At 38.3% G+C, this 23,263-nt stretch overlaps 1 long non-coding RNA gene across 1 annotated transcript in view; it reads right to left on the bottom strand.

The window, feature by feature from the left end:
• LOC308339228 overlaps window positions 1–20,430 on the bottom strand; it is a 39,554-nt gene extending 19,124 nt beyond the window's left edge. The window contains exon 1 of the long non-coding RNA XR_013966479.1: window positions 20,223–20,430. This is a non-coding gene — a long non-coding RNA (uncharacterized lncRNA). The remainder of the gene's footprint in view (window positions 1–20,222) is intronic.
• Between the last annotated feature and the right edge of the window lie 2,833 nt (window positions 20,431–23,263).

The raw sequence follows: 23,263 nt of genomic DNA, 5'->3' as shown, positions 1-23,263 counted from the left end.
TGGGTGAGTCTAGTGGTGGGTATTAAGGAGGGCACATATTGCATGGAGCACTGGGTGTGGTGCATAAACAATGAATTCTGGAACACTGAAAAGAAATTTAAAAAATAAATAAAAATTTTTTTAAAAAAGGGCTCCAGTCCTAATAGCTTACAGGCCTACCCTAATGACCTCATTTTAACTTAATTGCCTCTTAAAACACTATCTCTAATACAGAGATGTTCCAAGGAATTAGAGATTAGGACTTCAACATACGTAGTTTAGGGCAATACAATCCAGCACATAACCATATCATTTTATAAAATGTGAATAATCAGAAAATATGACAGGGAAAAATCAACCATAGTCTTATATCCTAAAGACTACCATTTATTTCATTTTTGTTTATGTTTCCCTCCTTACAGTTTTCCATCCATAATATATGAAGTTATACTCACACACAATACACACAATATATAAAAATTTTCACTCTATTTTCCTAACTTATTGTATTTTCTAAATTTATTATGATTTTATTAAGCATTTTTTTAACATTTAACACTGTTTTCTAGATTTACCACAATTTATTTCATCATTTCTCTCTACTGTTTACATATTTGTTTACAAATATTGTTTATATATTTTCCTTTATAAACAGTGCTGTGTTGACCTCTAATATACATTAAGAATTTTTGGAATTTAGCATTTCTTTAAGGTAGATTTTAAAAATGGAATTATAGGGTAAAAGTGTCAAAATACTTGTAAGTAGGGTCCAAAGTTTTGGTTATGCAAGAGGAATGAGTTTTGGAGATGTAATGTACAGCATGGTGATGACAGTTGGCAATATTATGTTGTATACATGAAATTTGCTAAGAGAATACACCTTAAATTATATCTTCTCAACACACACATAATAGTAACAATGTAGAGGTGAAGGATAAGTTATTTAGTTTGACTGAAGATCTTTTCACAATGTATACATATATCAAACCATCAAGTTATATTTCTTAAACATATATAAATTTCATATGACAAAGATATCACAGTAATATTGATAAAAAAAATAAAATGTGGTCATCCACAAAAATAAAAGTCTTAAGTATCCTGATGTGTATACTACAAGTTATTTTCCAAAGGTGTTCATATAACACCCATTACCCACTTCACCACCCCTTTGATAATACTGTGCTTTCTCACATAGTAAAAAGTCATTGCTCAAAGCAATCTATAGATTCAATCCAATCCTTATTAAAAAACAAACAGCATTTTTCACAAGACCAGAATAAATAATCCCAAAATTTTTATAAAACCACAGAATACCTCAAATAGCCAAAGCAATCTTGAGAACAAAGCTGGAAGTATCACAATTTTAGATTTCAAGATATACGACAAAGCTCTGGGAATCAAAACAGTATGGTACTGGAACAAAAATACATGCACAGATCAATGGAACAGAATAAAGACTCCACAAATAAAACCATGATTATATGGTCAACTAATCTATGACAAAGGAGGCAAGAATATGCAATGGGAAAAAATCTCTTTAACAAATAGTGCTGAGAAAACTGGACCGCTACATGCAAAAGAATGAAACTGGACCACTTTCTAATACCAGACACAAAGAAAAACTCAAAATAGATTAAAGACCTAAATATGAGACCTGAAATCATGAAAATCCTAGAAGAGATCACAGGCAGTAATTTCTCTGACATTGGCCATAGCAACGTTTTTCTAGATATGTCTCCTGAGGCAAGGGAAACAAAAGCAAAAATAAACTATTGGGACTTCATCAACATAAAAATCTTTGGCATAGCAAAGAAAACCATCAACAAAACAAAAAGACAACCTACAGAATAGGGGACAATATTTGTAAATGATATATCTAATAAAGGATTATTCAAAATATGTAAAGAACTTATAGAACTCAATACCAAAAAAGCAAACAGTCTGATTTTAAAAATGTGCAAAGGATCTAAATAGACATTTTTCCAAAGAAGACATACATGTGTCAAAAGACACATGAAAAGATGCCCAACATCACTAGTCATCAGGGAAATTCAAATCAAAACCACAATGAGATGTCCTCTTAGATCACTTAGAATGGCTAAGATCAAAATGATAAGAAATAACAAGAGTTTATGAAAAAGTGGAGAAAAGAAACACCCATGTACTTATAGGTGGGAATGCGAATTGGTACAGCCACTGTGGAAAACAGAATGGAGGTTCCTCAAAACTTTAAAAACAGAAATTCCATATGGTCTAATAATTCCACTACTGGGTATTTACCCAAAGAAAATGAAGACACTAATTCAAAAAGATATATGCACCTCTATGTGTACTGCAGCATTATTTACAATTGCCTGTATGGAAGAAACCCAAGAGTCTACCAATAGATGACTGAATATGGAAGATGTGGTAATACACACACACACATTTTTATGTAGCCATAACAGAGGATGAGATCATGCCAATTGAGACAACATGGGTGAACCCAGAGGGCACTATGTCAAGTAAAATAAATCAGACTGAGAAAGACAAGTACCACATGATTCCACTCATAAGTGGAATCTTAAAAAGAAATGAATAAGCAAACAAAAAGCAAAATCAGACTGATAAATACAGAGAACAAACTGATGGTTGCTGTGGGAAGAGTGAAAGATTGGGCAAAATGGGTTAGAGGAAGTAGGAGATGAAGAATATCTCCAGTTATGGAATGAATAGGTCAAAGGAATAAAAGGCACAGCATAAGGAATATAGTCAGTGATACCGTAATAGCGACATAATGGGACAGATGATGGATACACTTGTGAACACAGGATAATATACAAACTTGTCAAATCAGTAAGTTGCACACCCATAACTAATGTAACACTGTGTCAATCAATCATATTAAAAAGAAGTCCTTGTTGACTTAATAAAAATTATTTTTATCTCATTATTTTTAATTTAGAAAAAAACTTTTTATAACCAAGGAGAACAAACACTTCACTACATATATTATTAACCTATTTTTTTTTCCTCCTTACATCTTTTACATGTATCTCCAGGTGTGAGTATGATATGAGGGAGGGCAGGAGTGGTAGGAGTAGAATTCTTGATGTTTTTCTTAAAAATTTGATTAATCATTATATATATCAAAAATCTTAACTTTGGGGGCACGTGGCTCAGTTGGTTAAGTGTCTGCTTTCAGCTCAGGTCATGATCCCAGGGTTCTGGGATCAAGCCCCATATTGGGCTCCCTGCTCAGCAGGTAAGTCTGCTTCTCCCTCTGCTCATGTGCGCTCTATCTCTCTCTCTCGCTCTCTCTCAAAGAGAAATGTTAACCTTTGTCATTTTTGTTTTAACCATTTTTCTCTCAGACTACTTGCTTAAATTACTGAAATGTGAAAGATTTATTCACTGTTCTCAACACAAAATTTTCATTCTTAGAAGTTGCCTTGAGACATTTTTTACCTTTTCTTTTTTCTTTGTTTTCTTCCTTCCTTCCTTTTTTTTTTTTTTTTTTGGTAGGCTCCATGCTGGGCCTGTGAGGTGGAGACCTGAGCTGAGATCAAAAGTCAGACACTTAACTGAGTGAGTCACCCAGATGTCCCGTTTTTATCATTCTTAAGTATAAAATTTCCTCTCTTCTCCATATATATGATATTTATACTTTTACTAATTAATAAAATTGATTGATTTAAAAAACAAATCTCAACTATTAATCCAGCAGGAATCTGTGTGAGATTGTAGTGTGAGATTTCTAACTTCCACTTTGGGTCACAGTACAATATGATGCATAACATTTTTCTTAGAGAGGCAGAGGGTGCATATTAATTAGAGTCACTGATGGCTTTTAGTTGCGCATCTATTTCCAACATTTAACTCTTTGCAAAAGAGTCATGCAGCCATCTAAAAGGGCTCTCCAGAAGGTTTGCATTAGTTTAAAAATAAGATGAGGAATAACTCATTTTGCTCTTGAATAAATTAATTAAAATATTTTAAGGATTCCTAAACAGATATGGGGAGAAAAATCAGGAAGTTTCACTTTCTCTCCCTCCCTCCCTCTCTCTCTCTCTCTCTCCTATCCTTTAAAAAACAATCTAATCTGCTTTATTAACACTTGGTTGAATTTGTATTGACACAGCGTCTGATAAAAAGAAATGGCTAGTAATCATGACTAATGACTTCTTTCAAAATCTTTTGAGAATCAGATAGAATTGCAATTACTTTTCACAATCTGTGAGGAACTCATTTGTGCCTGGAGAAACGACAACTTCCTGGAGTTTTCCCCACCCCTCATTCTCTTGGGCACAGCCTAACCATTGGTTTCAGCATCAGGTTGTTTAGTAGGTGTTGCACCAATTTTTCTTTAACATTCTCCTGAACATTACAGTAACCTGAGCATTGTAGTAACAGTGCAGTTTTGCCCCTCGCTTACCTTCTTGCCCACCTTCCCTCTACCTTTGATTAAGAGAGTCCTAGGAGAGCCTCACTGTAAAAATCTAACTTTGTGCTGGCCAAAAGGTAACATCTGTATCCTGGTTCCCTCACAAGAGCACCAATTTACTACAGAAAGGCTCTGAAATTCATGGTAGAGCCAGAGGCAGCAATAATGTGAATCCCTTGATGAGAGGGATCATATCTAATGGCTTTATATTAGGCTCAGATTCTTCTTTAAGTCAACAGTATTATATTAGGCAATAATACTTAACAATATAATATTTTCAAGAGCAAATTAAATATCCTCCCAACTGTAAAATGCCCACTTTGCCAGTTGGTGTAATGTTCTTGTCTTTGAACACAGAATCTGCCCACAGGAATCTGTCACACAGATGACCACATGGGAAAAGGAGCCACGATGTCTAAGTTTCCAGTGACTGTGGGACGTAAAGCAACTGGAGAGAACTAGAGAAGGAGTCACTAGAGTGAAACTGGGCATGCAGAGTTCAAGTCACAAAGTTGAGGAAAATAGGGTTCGATTATCCTATCAAAGGAAATAGTACAATCATACATTATTAGAAAGAGTCTTAACACAATCTAGGAGGATAAAAGAATCTGAGAATAGATTGTACCGAATGAAGTTTAGTTTGGCAAAATCTCAACCTTTAGCAGTCAAACCCTATGGTGCTTATAAACTTTAGAATAATTTAAGAATTTTTTGCATGTGGCATAGGTTCAATTCACATTTGTTTATTTCATATTTTTTTATTTCATACTTTAATGTTAATGACCAAGAACTTATATCATGATGCTTTCCCTCAAGGTAACAAAAATCATCCTCCTCTTTCTGCCTCCATGCAGAGAATGCAATGCTTTCTCAACCTGGATGGCAACTTTTGCATTAAGAGTGAGCAGATTTCTGTCAATTTTATTCTAATGCCATTTAAATTGTTCCTGTGCTCATTTTTGAACTGAATTAACTAATATGTGTGTTTGATGCATTAGATAGCATTACTGGTCATTGAACACCACTGATGGTTCTACCAGGTATAGGTGCAAGGCAAACCACTCTGTCCCTACACGAACATCCTACATCATCCACACACTGGTGGAAGAATCTTCCTTTGCTAAGACTGATGATACAGCTCCTTAGAGTCTATTTAATTGGATGTAGATTTTCCACTGGATATGGGATTGCTGTTAAAGTGAGCGAGGTAGGTGTGCCCGTTGGCTCAGTCAGTTAAGCATCTGCCTTTGGCTGGGGTCTGTGATCTCAGGGTCCTGGGATCGAGCCCTATGTTGTGCTCCCTGTTTGGTGGGGAGCCTGCTTCTCCCTCTCTTTCTGCCTGCTGCTCCCCCAGCTTGTTATCTCTCTTTCTGTCAAATAAATAGATAAAATATTTTTTTTAATGAGCAAGATAACAAGCAGGATGGGCATTTCTTCCTTAAAAAAAAAAATCTCTTTAAATGGTTTTCTTGGAATCCTGGAAACCTTTGAATAAAAAAAAAAAAAGTTTTGAAAACATATATCACAGACAGGTTGTTTCTACACACTGCCAAATCAACCGGAAGAAAAAATGAAAAATTCAGATTAGATATTTAATTTCTAAATAGCTGGAAATGAAATTTCTGGATTTAATTTTGTTCCCTCTACATTTCCTTCAGGTTCATTTCTAAATTTTAGGTTCAGAAATTTAGATCTAAAATTCATTTTTCTTTTTTCACAAAATAAATATCAATGCTGCTGTGTTAGTTGACTAGGGCTGTCATAACAAAGTATCACAGACTGGGTGGCTTAAACAGAAATTTATTATCTCATTCTGGAGAGTAAAAGCTGCACATCAAGGTGTCAGCAACACTGGTTCCTTCTGGGCACTGTGAGGGAAGGACCTGTTCTCCGGGCTCTCCGTGGCTGCCTTCTGTTGACATCCATTTCACATCATCTTCTCTTTATGTCAGTCTTTGCATCCCAATTTCCCCTTTGTGTAAGGGCACCAGTAATATTGGATTGGGGCCTACCCTAATAACCTCATTTTTAACTTGATTACCTCTGTAAAGATGCTGTCTCCAAATAAGATCACATTCTGAGGTACTGGGGGTTGAAACTTCAGTATGTGAATTTGGAGAGGGGACACAATTCGACCCATACTAGCTGGTACATAACATGAAAACATGAATGAGTTTTTAAGAATGATTATTTGGACTCAATTTATGTATTCTTATTGAGTCAAAGAAATAAATATAATAACATACAATTCCTAAACAGTAGAGCCATTCCCACAAGCAATCACCACACTGTAGTGATCTCATCCAAAGGCAAAGTCTTAAAAAAAAAAGTGTATCTGTGTTAGTTGATCTCAGATTTACAACTCAAACTCTCTCCAAAGTCTTTTATCCAGCTCCCTGACATCTCCAGTTAGATGTCTCACAAGTATTTCAAACTCAACACACATAAAACTGAATTCTTAATCTTCTTTCTCACTGCCCTTCAGCCCTATTTATGCCCACTTCAATTTTCTTTATCATTGATCTTCCCTCTCCATCACCTTATATGTAATCTAGCTGCAAGTCCTATTAACTTTACCTACAGGCAATATTTCAAATTTGGCCATTTTCTTCAACTCACCACCATCATCGCATCTTGACTGGAATGATGCAATGGCTTCCCTTCTGTTGTCCTCATTACTCTTCATTACTCCAATAAGTCTCTATTTATCAGCCAGAGTAATTTCATAAAACATAAATCAGACTGCTTTCCTTTTTCATCAAGAATCTTTCAGTAGATTCTATAATGGAAAAATCTCATCCCTCCCATGACAAAATGGCCACACTTGTCTCTCTTGAGACCCTCAAGCCTGCTGAGCTCTTCCTGCATAACAGCATTTCGATCACATGCTCAGTCTGAGAAGTTCTTGTTTCTCTGTCTACTCTACCTGTGGAGAAAACTCTTCCCATTATTCAAGGGAACATGACTGCTTCATTAAAGTGTGTGTTCCAAATCTCAAACTCTCATTATAGCTAAGTCCTCCTCATTAAATCCATACCTCCAGGAAGGTATGGATCAAGTCTCCTTTAATCACTACAGTGCTTATCAAGGAGCGTAAACACAGCAATGGCTTAATAATTAGCAGTTGGGGGGTGCCTGCGTGGCTCAGTGGGTTAAGCCTCTGCCTTCAGCTCAGGTCATGATCCCAGAGTCCTGGGATCAAGCCCCACATCGGGCTCTCTGCTCCGCGGGGAGCCTGCTTCCCCCTCTCTCTGCCTGCCTCTCTGCCTACTTGTGATCTCTGTCTGTCAAACAAATAAATAAAAATAATTAGCAGTTGGACAAAAAGGAATGTATGAATGAATAAAAGAAGGGGGTGTCCAAATATGTGGAAGAGGTGTGGAAAAAGATGAAGGAGCTTGCAGAAAATATGCATGCAGGTGTGGAGGTAGATTTGTCCTAGACATGAGCCCATGACAAGTCTGAGGTCCACAAATCTAAAACATTAGTGTGCATGCACATATCAGTAGCATTTCAGTCACCACTTGCTTATAGATTTCTTTGGAAAATCCTGGAGATGTAACATTCTGTCCCAGATAGAGGTGAAAGAAAAGAAACATTGGATTTATTTTTACAATTTGTATTTATAATTTTTTTACTGTATAAGATGTACTGATACCATATTAACACTTGACTAATATACTATTAAAAAAGACAATCTCCACTTTGAGGTATTTTTTTTTTCCTGGAAGCTATATCTTTTTTTTTTTTTTTTTTGACGGGGAGAGAGAGATCACAAGTAGGCAGAGAGGCAGGCAGAGAGAGGGGAGAAGCAGGCTCCCTGCTGAGCAGAGAGCCTGATGCGGGGCTTGATCCCAGGACCCTGAGATCATGACCTGAGCCGAAGGCAGAGGCTTAACCCACTGAGCCATCCAGGTGCCCCTGGAAGCTGTATCTTAAGGCAAATCACTTGAGTGAACATATGTTCTTGCCTTTGCCTATTTGAAAATAGGTCATGCTTACAATATAAGAGTATGTGAGGGGGGAGGTCTCCAAACCCCGCTTTGTTTCAATGATTCACTGGAAGAATTTATGAAACTCAGAAAAGTGATTATCCTCATGTTTACAGATTATTACAGCAAAAGGGTACAGATCAAAAATGGCAAACGAAAAAGGCACATAGGGCAGAATCCAGGAAAGACCAGGTACAATCTTCTGGTTGTCCTCTCCCAACGATATCGCATGGACAGAGCTTAATTTTCCCAGCAACAATGTGTGTCAATCATGGAAGTTCACCCAGATCTTGAGGTCCATGGTTTCTATTGGGGAACATAGGCATGGAACACTCCTGTGACCAATCTCAGCTATTCAGACCCCAGTATCACCAGAAGTCAAGTTCATAGCTCAAACCCCCAGACATGCAAAAATAGACATTCACCATACATGATTATTAGCATAAACTATCTATCATATCCAAAGTTGTCAGATATACAGACACTCACATAAGGCAGGATAACCTAAGGACTCAAAAGTTATCTTCTAGGAGCGAATCAAGGGTCAGTCTGAAAATTTCTGGAATATGGGGCACCTGGGTGGCCCAGTCAGTTAAGCATCAGCCTTCAGCTCAGGTCATGATCCCAGGGTCCTGGGATTGCATCCTGCATCAGGCTCCTTGCTCAGCGAGGAGTCTGCTTCTCCCTCTCCTTCTGCCTGCCATTCCCCCTGCTTGTACTCTCGCTCTCTCTGTGTCAAATAAATGGATCTTAAAAAAACAAAAACAAACAAACAAAAAAAAACTTCCAGAATAGTGAAACACAGATTTTTTTTTTCATCAAAGAACACTAAGGGGATGGGAACAATGAAGAAAAACAATGGTAAAAAGTAGAACCTAATTATATTTTAAAATTCTTGTATTTGGTATTTTTATTTTAGACTGTAGTATTCTTCTGCAATAATGATATGGGTAATTTACTACAGACATTAATCTCTAATTCCCATTCCTTCAAAGAGAAAGGCTGGGAGAGGGAGAGGGTCATTGGTTTGTTGTTCATTTTCTTGTTTGGTGGGGTTGTCATTGTTTTCAGATGGAAGGCACAGTTAGCAGGATAGGGCCATGATCCATTTAGAGGCTCAGAGGCAAGTAACAGGAGGGTCAAGAAACTATCACTTGACAGATGGATAGCTGAGACCCAGGGAGAAGTTGAGTGGTACAGTTTTGTGATTAGAAAGATCGCACTTCAGGGCCGCCTTGGTAAGTCAAACACTTACTAGAGACAAAGTTGAATGAACTTCAGAAGACTGAGCTAAAATCATAAGCTTTCATGCCTCAATATAGAACCTGAAATGCAACCAGCAACAAAAGCTTCTGTCTCAAATCTGGACAATAAAGCTAGTACATAAACTGAAAGGAAAGGCAGAACATACCCAGTTGAGTTTCTGGTGCAAAATTCTCCCCATTAAGGAATCCATCAATAAAGTTTATTGAATGAATGAATGATACTTGAGAGAATGACATTAAAACCCATGGACAGTAGGTGAAATATATCTGTAGTTCTCTGTAAATCTCTGATTATAGGTACAGACATTTCAAAACACACGTGCACGTATATATACACAAGGTGTTCCTTCAGGTGGTCTCTTCAAGGAAGGACAAAACCAGAGAATCAGAAGGTCTTAAATTAGGCCCTGCTCACCCATAAGCCTCTACATTTAGGGAAGGAGGAAAGGTAGGAAGGGAGGGAGGGAGGGAGGGAGAAACTATCACAATAAGTGTCATACCTGTTCCATGGGTTTCCGTGTGTTCAGGTCTCTCTGATACCTGATGTGAAACAGAATTAGGACTCTTCTAGCAGGAAAATAACTTCTGGCTAGAGCCTTCTTTAATATAGCTGAGTAAAAGTCCCAAAACTGATTAACGTCATTTCCTTCCTAGAGCTACATACACATGGATCACTTAATGGCATTGTGGAGGTTTGACTTGGATGAAAAACCAATTTATTTACAAATGACTCTGAGTCGTGGTTATTTAAGCTAATGTTAGTCAGAGCAAACCTAGATTTAGAATAACTCTGTGGAGAAGAGATAATAGATATCTTGACACTTATTTCATCCCATTATGAGGTAAGATGAGGTTGTGGGTGGTGGCCAGGAAGGCTACAGAAACTCCCACGCAAAGGCTTGAATACAACATTTTATAAAGGGTTTTCAGTTATCTGGCAAATACTGTTTTCATTCCTTTTCTGTTCTCAGACCTTCTGCTGTTTCTAATCCTCTTTGAAGCACTATCATCAGAATAAGTCATCCAATCCTGATACCATACAGAGCCTCCAAATTTTGTGTTCTTGATACTGCCTTTTGATCCTACTTCTAGCATTTACAGGTCACCTTGTGGTGAAATCGTGCTGTCTTTGGCCTGGGAGGGATGGCCTTTCAGTCATCATGAGCTGTAAGCTGGCTGGGTACCCAGGTTTCTTGGGATTGACCTAAACAAAGACAAATTTGAGAAGGCCATGGCTATGGTTGCCACCAAATGCATCAATTCCCAGGACTCTATGAAGCCCATGGGTGACGTGCTTTCAGAAATGACAGGCAACACCGTGGCCTAGGAGTTTTGAAGTCATTGGGCATCTTGAAACGGTGATAAGAGCCAAGATAGGGGAGCCATACAATACCCAAGCTCTTTGATCACACAAGGCAAAACTCACTTTCTATGGCTTTGTTAACAATCAACTACAGAAATAAACCTGTTATGACCAAACTAGTACCCATGAAGCAGGTTTATTTAAAAAGTCAAAAGCTTATAAGCGTGTCTCCTAACCGTAAGTATCACACTACACCACTCTCATGTGACCAGAGTGCAAGGCAGTCAAACACCTAGACAAATTTTTGTGTTCTCTTTCTTGAATATCTGGATTTCTTGTATATCTCTTGTATATCTTGTATATATTGCATATCTTGTATATCTCTTTCTTGTATATCTGGATTTCTGGACAAAGGTGATTCCATCTCTTATACTTTAACGAGCCAAATATCACAAAGTGACCCTCTGAGATCCACAGGGAAAGGGGACTTTTCCAAATTTGGCAGTCTCATCCCCCAAATCCATGATGTATCCAACTGCACTCTTTACGCCTAAGTTTTGTTTTCCTGAATGTGAATTCCCTTAAAATAGAAGCCTTCAACTTCTTTTTTTTTTTCTAAGATTTTATTTATTTGACAGAGAGAGACACAGCAAGAGAGGGAACACAAGAAGGGGGAGTTGGAGAGGGAGAAGCAGGCTTCTCACTGAGCAGGGAGCCCCATGCAGGGCTCCATCCCAGGACTCTGGTATCAGGACCTGAGCAGAAAGCAGATGCTTAATGACTGAGCCACCCAGATGCCCCAGCTTTCAACTTTCTAAAATGTGCCCCCATTGCAGCAGCCGGTAGCACCAGATCCCCCTTTAGATTTGAGAAGTAGGTCCAGGGTATATTATTAGGGTCTATTGATTTCTAGATGGTACTTTGATGAACACTGGTCTTCGAAAAATGTGCACATCCATTGTTATAATCCAGCACCTACTCAGAAAACTACTTGGACAAACAGCCACAAAACGTGGGTTCAGCCTCCAAGATGCCATCAAAAAAAGAAACTCCTTTGTCTCACGTTTTAATATTTTATTTTCATACCTTTTTTAAAAAGATGAGTCAATTGACTTAGTAGAGTTAATTCAATTTAGTTGAGTTCAAATGACTTTTCAGGGCTCATCAGAAGTGGTGATATTGGTCTGAAAATAGCACAGGAATTTTCTCTTGAGTTTTGGTACATGGTACATTGAAATGCCATGAACACCGCTGACCACAATAATTTTTGCTCTCTGCCTTGAAGAGCAAATGTATGAAAAAGTTAAATTAAGACTAGAGTTACATTGTGATTTTTTAAAAGATTTTTTAAGAGATCACAAACAGGCAGAGAGGCAGGCGGGGGTGGGGGGAGCAGGTTTCCCGCTGAGCAGAGAGCCTGATGCAGGGCTTGATCCCAGGACTCTGAGACCATGACCTGAGCTGAAGGCAGAGGCTTAACCCACTGACCCACCCAGGTGCCCCTGTAATTTTTTTTTTTTAAGCAAGCAGAAAACAAAGGCATGTGGACCTAATTCAGCATCATGACTTGGAAATTGAACTACCTGCTGGAACCACAGTAACATGTAGGACATTTCAGGGTCCATGAGATATTACAAAACAAAAGGAACAAATAATCACCTTTGTTTTAAACTCAGATTGATGCCCTTGCATCCTGCTATGGAACCGGCATGGTGCAAGTTGCTCCTCAAAGAGCCAACATGCTCACCCACAACCCTATGCTGCTCTTCACTGGACACACATGGATGCGATTGTTTAGGGGTAAGGACAGCAGAGCCTCTGATCTGAGAGTGGTGTCTTAAACCTTGGAGCTTCAACAAGAGAGAGAAGCCTATTGTCTCATCATAACCCCCCTTACAGAATTTCCAAGGATGGGTATAAAATGAAATCATGACCACATGATATGAAGAACAATTACCCACCCCTCACCCTGATTTAGGGCTTTTAGTTGGCATGTGTTTAAAATTAGCATTTGCATTCCCACCAACAGTGTAAGAGGGTTCCCCTTTCTCCACATCCTCTCCAACACACGTTGTTTCCTGTCTTGCTAATTTTGGCCATTCTAACTGGTGTAAGGTGGTATCTCAATGTGGTTTTGATTTGAATCTCCCTGATGGCTAGTGAGGAGAAGAGAGTTGAGGGAAATTGGAAGGGGAGGTGAACCATGAGAGACTATGGACTCTGAAAAACAACCTGAGGGTTTTGAAGGGGCGGGGTGGGAGGGTGGGGGAACCAGGTGGTGGGTATTAGGGAGGGCACAGATTGCATGGAGCACTGGGTGTGGTGAAAAAACAATGAATACTGTTACGCTGAAAATAAATAAAAAATTGGAAAAAAAAATATATATATGAAAAGTAAAAAAAAAAAAAAAAAAATTAGCATTTGCAACTCAAGTTCCTCAAAGCCTCGAATAGAAGCACCAGCACTGTCTCTATCATAACAATTTGTGGGACAAGAAGTTCTAGTTGATTGTTCTCAATATATTCAAGAATGTGTATTAAAAATAGAAAGTATCCAATTCACAATAGCATCAGAAAGAAATTCTGGACCCTAAGCCAAAATATACAAAAAGGATGTGTTACATTTTATAGGGACAATTGAGATTCACACTAAAATGAGTGACATGGACAATGGTCAATTCTCAGTCCTGGTCTTGTATGAACTATCAGCAGAACTCGATATTGCTGGTGGCTGCCTTTTTCTCAAACACCCTGTTCACTTGGATTCTAGATATCACTTTGTTGTTCTTCTTGTTGTTCTTCTCTTTTTTTATTTTCCTGTCTCCCTGGTCACTCCTTCCAGGAATCTACGCCGGAGCCTCTACATTCCTCAGACATCTAACTTTGGGGTATCCTAGGGCACAGTCCTCAGACTTCCTCTTCTTTACTTACCTTTACTTCCAAGGGGATCTCCTCTGGTCTCATGGCTTTAAATACACTGTTTATGACACTTACGGTTATCTCTTCAGCCTAGACCTCCACCTGAGCTGCAGACTCATGTATCCAATATCCTACCCGACACCCCCACTTAGATATTTCATAGACATGAAAACTCAACTTGCCCCAGACCGCACATGATTCCACCACCTCTAACCTAAGGCCCCAACGTACTCTTCCAAATCTTCCCACTGCAATCAACAATAGCTCCATCATTCTTTTTGGTCAGGCTTCAAAACTTGGATTATGCCCTCTCTCTCAAATAATGAATGTTTCAGCAAGTCCTAGTGGTTCTATCTTCAAAGCATACCCAGGGTCTGACCATTTCTCACCAGCACCTTCACTTACCCATGCCACTATCATCTCCTTCCTGCATTAGAGTAACTTCTTAAAGGCCTTCCTGCTTTTGCCCTTTGCCCCTACATAGAATGTTCCCCTCAGAGCAGCCAGACTGTTAAAAATGGGAGTCAGATCAGGTCACGCCTCTCTCAAAACCCTCTAATGGCTTCCTTTTTCACTCAGAATAAAATTCCAAAATATGCAATGGCCAAAAGGCCCCACATGACCTGGCCCTCTGACCCCAGGTGCTACTATTCTTCTGTCCTCACGCTGCTCAGCCACACTAGACTCCTCACTGTTCTACGGGCCAACACTCCACCTTGCTGGCCTTTGCGTTTACTCCGCGCTCTCCCTGAAATATTCTTTTCCAAGATTTCTGGCTAGCTCATTTCCTTTAGGTTTTTGTTCAAATGTCACTTTATCAAGCAGCCCTTCCCTGTGCTTTATTAAGCGGCATTCCTTCCCTCCCTCCCCACCCTCCTTCCCTGGCACTCCCTACTGCCATTACTCTGTTTGTCCTTTATGCTTGTCACAGATTACACGTTTATTGTCAGTTCTCAACCTGAAAGGAGAGGATTCTCATGCTTCCTGTGAGCAGGGACTTGGTATGTTTCACTATACTGGTAACCCTGAAATGGTGCCTGAAACTCAGTCCATACTCAATAGGTATTTACTGAATAACCAAAGTTTACTTCTAATATTCCTGTATAATCCAGAATCTCCCCATACCACACACACAGTCAAAGTGAGGAGGCTCAACTTATATCTCTTATTGCTTGTTCCTTAATTCAAGTCTTATTTCCTTGAAGGAGTCTTCTCTAAGAAACCCCATCCATACCAATCAGCCCCTCACTCTTGTAACCCAATTACTGTGGAAAGAAAACAAGCTTTGGCTTCACATCGACCACTAGGTCATGGGTGATCCTAACAAACGCTGTAAGCAGAGTGCTGAGTGGGCTCTAGGGAGAATGAGAAGAAAGGAAGTGGAATCGAAAACAATGCACTAGAAACAATTCTTTCTGTAAAGAAAATGTTTCATGTAAAAGGAACACATCCAGGGCAACAAAAAGAAGATGCAAGCATTAAGAAAGGGTTTGCTGTTGTTGTTGTTGTTGTTTTTGCCTTTGTTTCTCAAGACAGGTGAAATACAGCTTATGTGTGTGCTCGTGAGAATAGCCCATTATGGGAAAAAGGTAATAATTCAGGAGAGAAAAGGGATAAATAGGAGATAAAATATAAAGGTCACTTGGTAAAACTGAAAGGGAAAATGTGTGTTTATTTATAGGTTGGGAAAGTAGAGAAAATGTTCCAAAAATAGTGACTGATTTCCTGGCAAAGAAATTTGACCCAGACCAGTTGATTATCTATGTTTTATGTTTTAAAATAAAATTGGTAAAGAATTTGAGCTCCTCTTATTCAGGACAAAGGTCTCTGTTTGTCTGGTGGTCTCAATTCCTCCCCACAGTCAACTTTTAAAATGTAATATTTATAAATGTATCCATTTCCTTCATATTTTATTTCTAATTATTTAATCTAGCAAGATTGATATCACTGATTATTTCTTCATAGATTTAGTGTATCACTGTCCTATATTAGACACTTTTTTTTTGTACTGTTGAAGTCATTGCTTATTATGGAAAAAGAAAGGAGCATGCAACGTTGGCATTTCAAGAATAATGAGTGTTTCATTCACTCACAACAAGCAAGAGGATTCAACAGACCCGCTGGACTGATCTGGTATGAAATAATTGCACTGATGACTCTTCAAGTTGTGATCACCAGATAGCGCCCAGCAATTATTTTGAACAGCTGGCTGGTATTGTGCATCTATTTATAAAACCGTCCTCTTCTACAAAGCTGGGATCTTTTTTTATTTTCTTTTTCAGTTGATTTCATCTTGGATATTTTTTATCTCATCATAAAAATGCTTATTTTTTTGAGTAAGGCCACAAAAACTTACTTTACAGTTTTCAAAGTGCTTTTTCTAAACCTACTATCTTCTAATCCTTCTATTATTGTGGTTGTTGCAACCATTTCGGGTTGAAGAAACTAAGATTGTGAGTGACAAGTAAATAACTTCCCAGACCTCACAGAGGCAGACTCAGTGCAAAGCCTGGGCTCTTCCCACCACTTTCGAGCTCCTCTGGCAAAGAGTGGGCAAGCTCCAGGCCAACATGGGCTTTCTTGTCACACTACTTATTGCTTCGGAGGGTTGGGCAAGAGTTGAGGTAAGATATGAAGAATTCACACAAATATCAACTGGGTCATCCATCTCATAGGTCAGAGATCCTGTCTACAAGATGAAATAAATTTCCTTCACTGAATCTAAATTTACTAAACATCCACTACACGCCAAGGCTTTGGGTTTCATTAGCAACAGGAACTGTACCTTAATCTGAGATCCAAATTCTCACTAGTTTTTCTCCTGCATGCCTTTTCAGTGTTGTCTCTAGTCTCTACATCTGGTCTAGATTACTAGGTCATTGTATCATGAACATTCAAACTATTTATAATAAAAAAAATGTGGGTCCAACGGTCAGGATTGCCCATATGCCTTTACTCGGTGAAGCAAAAATAATAGCTTAATATAATAATTACAAATTATTGTCCAAAGAAACAAATTCCACTTTCAGGAATTTTGCTTCAAATATCCCACCTTCTGCAGTGACTTCCAAATGAATATTTATAAACCCAAGCCCTTTCATTTTCACCTACTTCCTGTAGAGTTCCACCTTAATGTCCCACTTGCACCTGCTTTGTCCCAAACAGTTCTTTCACCAGCACATCTTATCTCAGGAAATAATGCCCCTTTTTCTGCTTTTATTGACTAGAAGCCACAGCCTCACATTTGACTTCTTCACTCTTGCCTAGCGCATAACAAACTGATGGTAAGACCCGATGGTTCCCCCTCCAGTATGCCTCCCTCTCTTGCTCACGATCATTACCTTAGCTCAGTCTAATCATCCATCATCTGGACAAGTAAACACAGTAGTGGGATAACAGGTCTCCTGCCTACTGCATTTTAGCACAATTGTCAGGCCTTCACCAAGCTGCTAAAACTCAGCTTGTCCCCAAATGCCAACAATGCCTTAGAATAGTTCTGGAAGTCTTTACTATTGGACCACAACCTATTTTATTTACTAATGTATCCAGTCTTTCAAAAACTAGGAACTTAGCACCCATTCTTCTGCAGCATCTGTGCTACATTCTGGAGACATAGTGAGGGAGGAGGTCTCATCTACTTTTATAAGTCTGCTAGGCATTCAGAAGTTTAAGTGCACTCAATTACCCTTCCTGCTCACACCTTGCTAGCCTTAAACATGCTTTCCTTTCAGCCAGAAAAACTCACTTCCTATTGTTAGCCTGTGGCAACTGTACTGATGCTTCAAGAATTGGCTCAGATATCCTTGTCAAAGACCCACAAGAAGGAAATTAATTAGTGAGGACTTCAGGTCCAGGACATTACCAATAACAGAATTTACCTGAAGATTCTGTAACAGATGGGGAGGCCAATTGGTTTAACTGTCATCTGGGAGGTATGGAAACAAATTACAAAATTGGTCATTTTCCCTTTCACTTCTGAACTGTCTAGACATTCTGAGTCAAAGTGGCAGGAAGTCTGTTGTGTAATGGTGACCTGGAACTCCTTTTTCACACTTCTTTCCACTGTGATCATGGATTTGTTTCAAAAATATAAGCAGAAGTAGAAGATTTGGTGAAGATACATAATCCTTATGAAATAAATATTTAGAGGTTTCTTAGCCCCTGGGAATTAGCAGGTGGCTTGGGGTCAATAATACTAAAATTTTAAATTTACATTTTCTGCATCTGTAGTTATGCTTGGACTATTACATTGAATAGTTTTTAAAGAGAGATTTAACCAGCTGCCACCACTTAGAGCAGACTGGGCATGTAAAGATAATGGTTTATATTTCTTAAAGTAATAGTGATGCTATGGATGGTCTTTAACACATTGTAACAATATTTTTTTGGATTGAAATGGAAATTTTTTAAAACACTTTTTATAAATTAACTTGAATTAGGTTTTCAAATCTGCTCATTGAGTGGTGCAAGTTCCTTGATGAGATTAGGAAAGAAATAGGGTCATTTAAGGGCAAAGCACATTTTTTAATGATTAACTTTAAGAATCATTATTATATAACTAGGTGAAACCAAAAAGCATAGTAAAGTGCATGAGGCTTTTTTACCAGCATATATTAATATTTCAGAAAATATGCCTTTTTATAATATTACTTAAATATAAAAGTGCAGCTAGAATCACACTGTGATATCCTATGGGGCACCTGGGTGTCTCAGTCTTCAAGCACCTGCCTTCGGCTAAGGCATGATCCCAGGGTCCTGCTAGGTGAGCAGCTTCAGGCTTCCTGCCAGGTGAGCCTGCTTCTCCCTCTCCTTCTGCCTGCCACTCCCCCTGCTATGCTCTCTCTCTCCCTCTCTGACAAATAAATAAAATTTTAAAAGAAAAATCCTAATGTTCAGCTCAGTAAAGTAGAATCATAAGTCCCCAAGTCCCTGTTTACTTAGTAATGACTCTGATTTAACAAAAAAATGTTTTCAATTTGGTGCAACGGCATCTATCACCTTTTTTTCTGTCTATATAATCTATCTATCTATCTATCTATCTATCATCTATCTATTTCTTTATGTATAATGCACTAAAATTTCATAACAAAAATTGAATAGTTTATAAAATGTTTTGTGGTGATATATTTTGTTTGGAGAGGGCAGTTTTATTTTGTTATCGAGATTTCTTGGCTGTAGATAAAGTATTAAAAGACCTGAAAAAACATGAGATGCTTTATAAAAAAAATAACTAAGGGGAGTATAGCAGAAATTGAGGGTTTTAATACAAGGTCATAATATAGCTCAGGCAGAACTGCCTTGGTAGATTGCAAAATCTCCCAATCTCCACTTTTACACAATGACTTTTTCCCAGTGAAAAATGGCTTGAAGTCAAGGAGTAAAAGTTTTCTTCCCTTCTCCTAGTTTGCTGATCTAGTTCAACTAGGTTTTAAAAAAACCAAACAGCTGAAATACCTAAAAAGTATATGGAATCCCTTTGTGAAGTACCTTCATCATCAGCTAAGTTTGGCTAGAGCAATTTTCAAAGCACTTGTCATAGTCACAGTTTATTAATATATAATATATATAACACATATATAAATACATGTATTTATGATATATATGTACAATCTCCACCTAAGAATCATTTAGAGACATTTCCCTCATCCCTTAGCAATGTCTACTGTTAGAACCCTATGACCTAATTAAGGAAGTAAAAAGTGCCCCCAGAGAAGCATTTTTAACCAGAAAAATATGTAAAATGAATTATCTCTTACCTCAAACTTTAAAAAAATTAAATAAGGAGATATAAAGTTATATTCAAGTACAGTTACAGCAAAGAAATAAATCCAAGAAGGAGTAAACATGTTATCAGATAAGTTTTGATCATCCTGGAGTCAAGATAGCTGAGAAGTAGCAGGCTGAGATGACATCAGGTAGCAGGAAATCAGCTAGATAGCTTATCAAACCATTCCGAACACCTATAAATCCAACAGAAGACCAAAGAGAAGAAGAGCAGCAATTCTAGAAACAGAAAATCAACCACTTTCTGAAAGGTAGGACGGCAGAGAAGTGAATCCAAAGTGACAGGAAGATAGACCATGGTGGGAGGGACTGGCTCCCAGCAAGCAGTGGAGCAACAGAGCACAAAATCAGAAATTTTAAAAGTCTGCTCCACGGAGGGACACTACTCCAGAGGCTAAACTGGGGTGAAGCCCATGCAGGGACAGCGTGGTCTCAGGTCCCGTAGGGTCACAGAAGGATCGGGGGTGTCTGAGTGTCGCAGGGCTCACAGGTATTAGAGCAGGGAAGCCAGCTACAAAGATGGAGCATAGGAGTGAGCTCTCAACTCAGGGTTACCTTAAATTGTGATCCATGGCAAAACACGTGGCTCTGTGAGTGGGGACCCCATAAGATCCAGGGAGACACCCCTGGAAGAGCAGGGATCTGCGGTGTTTGGAAACTCCAGGTGGGTCTGTGTGCCAGAGACAGAGACGCTTGGTCACAGGCTGGGTGAGCTTGGAGCACAGCCAGAGGCCAGGGAGATGGGAGTGATTGAGCACTTTTCTCCGAGGGCACACTGAGGAGTGTGCCTGAACTCTTGGTTCCTCCGGGCCAGAGATTGGGAAGCTGCCATTTTCATTCCCGTCCTCCAGAACTCTATGGAAAGCTCCCCAAAGCAAACCCAAGCAAATTACTTAGCCTGGCCCCTGGTAAGTGTGGTGCAATTCTGCCTCAGGCAAAGACACTTGAGAATCACTACAACAGGCCCCTCCCCCGGAAGATCAACAAGAAATCCAGCCAATACCAAGTTCACTTACCAAGAAGAACAGCAGAACTTCAGAGAAGGAGAAAACAAAACATGGAATTCATGGCTTTCTCCCCATGATACTGTAGTCTTGCAAAGTTAACTAATTTTTTTAAATTTTATTTTTTTCTTCTGCTAAATTTAACTTTTACCCTTTCCTCTTTTAACATTTTTAACTAGTTTATCTTAACAATACCTTTCAAAAAAATCTTTTTGAAACTTCATTATTACAGTCATGTTTTATCCTTCGTTGTATCTAACTTTATTTTTTGTATACACATAGGGTTTTTTTCTTCTAAAAATAATTTGTGATACAACTTCTTCTAATAGATCAAAATATACCATAAATCTAGCACAGGGCTTTGTTCTAGTCTCCAGCCTGAGCAAAATCTCTTCACTTTCTTTTTCTTTATTCTCCCAACTAACTTATCTTAACAACTCTTTTTTTTAGAAATTTTTTTAAAAAAATTTTTTATCTTTATAGCCATATTCCATCCCTTCATTGTGTTTACCCTTATATATGTTTTTCATTCTTTAAAATTTTGGGAGGTAGTTTCTTCTAAGAGACCGAAATACTCCCAAAATTAAGTAGGTGACCCTGTTCTATTCATATATGTATATATCTTAGATATACATATATCTAAGATATATATATTCTTTTTTATAATTTTCTTTATTTTTTTCTTTTTTTTAATTTTTTTTTCTGAACTTCCTTTTATCCCCTTTCTTCCCCCCACGATTTGGGATCCCTTCTGATTTGGTTAAAGCACATTTTACTGGGGTCTTTGCCACCCTTTTATTATTTTATTCACTCCTTCATATATTCTTATCTGGATAAAATGACAAGGCAGAAAAACTCACCAAAAAAAAGGACAAGAGGCAGTACTGAAGGCCAGGGGCCTAACCAATACAGACATTGGTAATATGTCAGATCTAGAGTTCAGAATGACGATTTTCAAGGTGCTACCGGACCTCAAAAAAGGCATGGAAGATATTAGAGAAACCCTGTCTGGAAAATAAAAGCCCTTTCTGGAGAAACAAAAGAACTAAAATCTAACCAAGTTGAAATCAAAAAAGCTATTAATGAGGTACAATAAAAAATGGAGGCTCTTACTGTTAGGATAAATGAGGCAGAAGAGAGAATTAGTGATATAGAAGACCAAATGACAGAGAACAAATAAGCTAAGCAAAAGAGAGACAAACAACTACTGGACCATGAGGGGAGAATTTGAGAGATAACTGATACCATAACATGAAACAACATTAAAATAATTGGGATTCCAGAAGAAGAAGAAATAGAGAGGGGAACGGAAGGTATATTGGAGAGAATTTTTGGAGAGAATTTCCCTAATATGGCAAAGGGAACAAGCATCAAAATCCAGGAGATGCAGAGAACCCCACTCAAAATCAACAAGAGTAGGTCCACGCCTGTCACCTAATAGTAAAATTTACAAGTCTTAGTGACAAAGAGAAAATCCTGAAAGCAGCCCGGGACAAGAAGTCTGTAACATACAATGGGAAAAATATTATATTGGCAGCAGACTTATCCACAGAGACCTGGCAGACCAGAAAGAACTGGCATGAGATATTCAGAGCACTAAATGAGAAAAACATGCAGCCAAGAATACTATATCCAGCTAGGCTATCATTGAAAATAGAAGGAAAGATTACAAAGCTTCCAGGACAAACAAAAACTGAAAGAATTTGCAAACACCAAACCAGCTCTACAGGAAATATTGAAAGGGATCCTCCAAGCAAAGAGAGAGCCTAAAAGTAGTAGATCAGAAAGGAACAGAGACAATATACAGTAACAGTCACCTTACAGGCAATACAATGTCACTAAATTCATATCTCTCAATAGTTACCCTGAATGTAAATGGGCTAAATACCCCCAATCAAAAGATACAGGGTATCAGAATGGATAAAAAATAAAACCCATCAATATGCTGTCTATAAGAAACTCATTTTAGAACCAAAGACACCTCCAGATTTAAAGTGAGGGGGTGGAAAACAATGTACCATGCTAATGGACATCAGAAGAAAGCTGGGGTGGCAATCCTTATATCAGATCAATTAGATTTTAAGCCAAAGACTATAATAAGAGATGAGGAAGGACACTATATGATACTCAAAGGGTCTGTCCAACAAGATCTAACAATCTTAAATATCTATGCCCCTAACATGGGAGCAGCCAACTACATAAACCAATTAATAACAAAATCAAAGAAACACATTGACAATAATACAATAATAGCAGGGGACTTTAACACTCCACTCACTGAAATGGACAGATCATCCACGCAAAAGACCAACAAGGAAATAAAGGCCTTAAATGACACACTGGACCAGATGGACATCACAGATATATTCAGAACATTCCATCCCAAAGCAGCAGAACACATTCTTCTCTAGTGCACATGGAACATTCTCCAGAATAGATCACATCCTGGGTCATAAATCAGGTCTCAACCAGTACCAAAAGATTGGGATCACTCCCTGCATATTTTCAGACCACAATGCTCTGAAGCTAGAACTCAATCACAAGAGGAAATTTGGAAAGGATCCAAATACATGGAGACTAAAGAGAATCCTT

This window comes from Martes martes, assembly GCF_963455335.1.
Source record: "Martes martes genome assembly, chromosome: 2".
Lineage (NCBI taxonomy): Eukaryota > Metazoa > Chordata > Mammalia > Carnivora > Mustelidae > Martes > Martes martes.
Note: the sequence above shows the minus strand (reverse complement) of the source record. Positions and strands in the feature narration are given on the sequence as shown.